Source organism: Austrofundulus limnaeus, unplaced genomic scaffold, assembly GCF_001266775.1.
Source record: "Austrofundulus limnaeus strain Quisiro unplaced genomic scaffold, Austrofundulus_limnaeus-1.0 Scaffold654, whole genome shotgun sequence".
In the NCBI taxonomy this organism is placed as follows: domain Eukaryota; kingdom Metazoa; phylum Chordata; class Actinopteri; order Cyprinodontiformes; family Rivulidae; genus Austrofundulus; species Austrofundulus limnaeus.
The window spans coordinates 1,900-4,260 of NW_013953056.1; positions in this window are offsets into that span (position 1 = coordinate 1,900).

The window sequence follows — 2,361 nt, forward strand, 5'->3', positions numbered from 1 at the left end:
ATATTGAAATGTCTCCTGGGTGAGGAAAAATACATGCACACAGATTTTTTTAACATTAATTGACAAAAGATTATCTTGAAGCCAACCATGAAATGTCTGAAGATCTGCTTGTAACTGACTATTAATAGATTCAATATTGAAATCAGACAAATAAAAGAACAGTATCATCAGCATACATTAACATATTTGAATACTTCAATATTTTTGGAAGGTCAGTTATGTATAATAGGAAAAGCAATGGGCCCACTATGCTACCCTGCGGAACTCCCACGGAACAGGGCAGAGACCCGGACAAAGAGCTTCCATGTTTCACAACCTGACACCTATCAGTCAAATAAGAGGAAAACATTTGTATTGCAGATGATGAAAGTTGAAAAGAAATCAACTTTTGTAAGAGAGTATAATGATCAACTGTGTCAAACGCTTTACGAAAATCAATATATACAGCACCAGTTACTTGACCTTTGTTCAAAGCAGCACGTATTTGTTCAGTGAATAAATTTAATGCAGACATGGTTGACCTTGACGTGCGAAAACCATGTTGGCTATTGCTTAGCATATTATTAGCTTCTAAATGCTGAAGTAGTTGATTAAAAAATGTTTTTTCAAGTAACTTAGAACAAATAGGAAGAACAGAAATTGGCCGATAGTTTGAAACTTCTGTTGGATCACCAGATTTAAAAATGGGAGTAATCTGAGCAAACTTCCAGGCATCAGGGAAAATAGACTGCACAATACATAAATTAAAGAAATGATGAAACAATGGTAAAAAAGTGTTGGCATGCATTTTCAAGAAATCCATATTTATCTTRTATTTGTCAAATGCATGTGAGCCATTTAGAGATTGGAGTGGATTGAAAACATCACTCTGTGAAATTTCAGAAAATGAAAATTGCTTTGAAGTGTCAGAATATTTAAACAACTTTAAACTATTAGCTTGTCCCTGTAATGATATCCTTACTGAAGAAATAAAATATTCTGTAAATAAGTTAGCAATTTTTTCATGATCAGAAACGAGAAGTCCATTTACTGAGATTTGTGAATTGTTATTAAATGCTTTATTGTTATTTTCACGTCACTGACAATCGTTTCCCACAATATTTTTGGATTCTTACTAGCTGAAATAATTAGATTTTTAAAATACTGTTGTTTGGCTTTGCGTAATTCAGCAAGACATTTATTTGATCTTTATCCAGTGGAAAAACTGACACCAACTGACTGATCAACTGACTCTCAGACTGAGTGTGGAGTGATACCGTTCACCGATACACTTCTCCCGTTCTGAGTTAATCTGAGAAACAATCCCACTTTATTACAAACAGAAAGAACAAAAACATCTTTAATCTCCAAGCTTGAAAAGTTGACTTCAAAAAAATAAATTCAACTTGGTTTGCTTAAGAAATCTGATGTGAATAAAACCTTTCTGTTGTATTCTAAATTACAAAAGTTAACTTTTTTCAAATGTTTTATTAGTTGTGATTACCAAATTGTTATAATTTTTAATACCATGAGCTCTAAATTCCAACAGAGAAAAACTAACATTTATTTCATTTGTTTTGTTAGCATTTGGAGAATATGTTGTGTATGACAACCAATCAAATTTTAGCATAAAATCTGTATTACTGACAGAGCTGTGGTGGCCATCTTGAATGAGGATGACTTCAAAATGTAATCTGCAGATGTCAACACGAGTGTTTTCTCGAAGATTCATCAAATCCATCCAGTAGTTCATGAGATGTTTTACTAACAGAGTTACTGTAGTTAATGGCAAGTTTAAAAACAGATCAAACCAGAAACACTCGGAGACATCTCACTTCTGCCATGACCATAAAATCTTGATCAGATCAGCACCAAAATGTAATCATTTGTTCTTTTTGGGAAACTCAATATTTCCAGAAAATTTCATGAAAATATGTTTAGAACTTCTTGAGTAATCTTGTGCAAAGCTGGACAAATAGACGGACCAAACAACCAACGCTACAACCTCCTTGGCGGAGATAACTGCAGAAGTTAGAGCTCAGAACATGTGTTTGGGATTAAATGAGATTGACCCCAAAAGTTAATCAGTTGTACATGCACATCCATTGATTTATTTCTGAGAGTTTCATTCACATTTGTAAACACATACTGTACACACACACACACACACACACACACACACACACACACACACACACACGCACGCATGCACGCACGCACGCACGCACGCACACACACAGATACTTAATTATTCTCCTTCATTAGTTTTGTTTTTGTTTCAAAGATGTAACATTAAAAACATTTTTAAACTCTTACAGACCTGCTCTTACTGTTTACTTATAAAGATCGAATTTATACACTTTAAACAAACAAACAAACAAA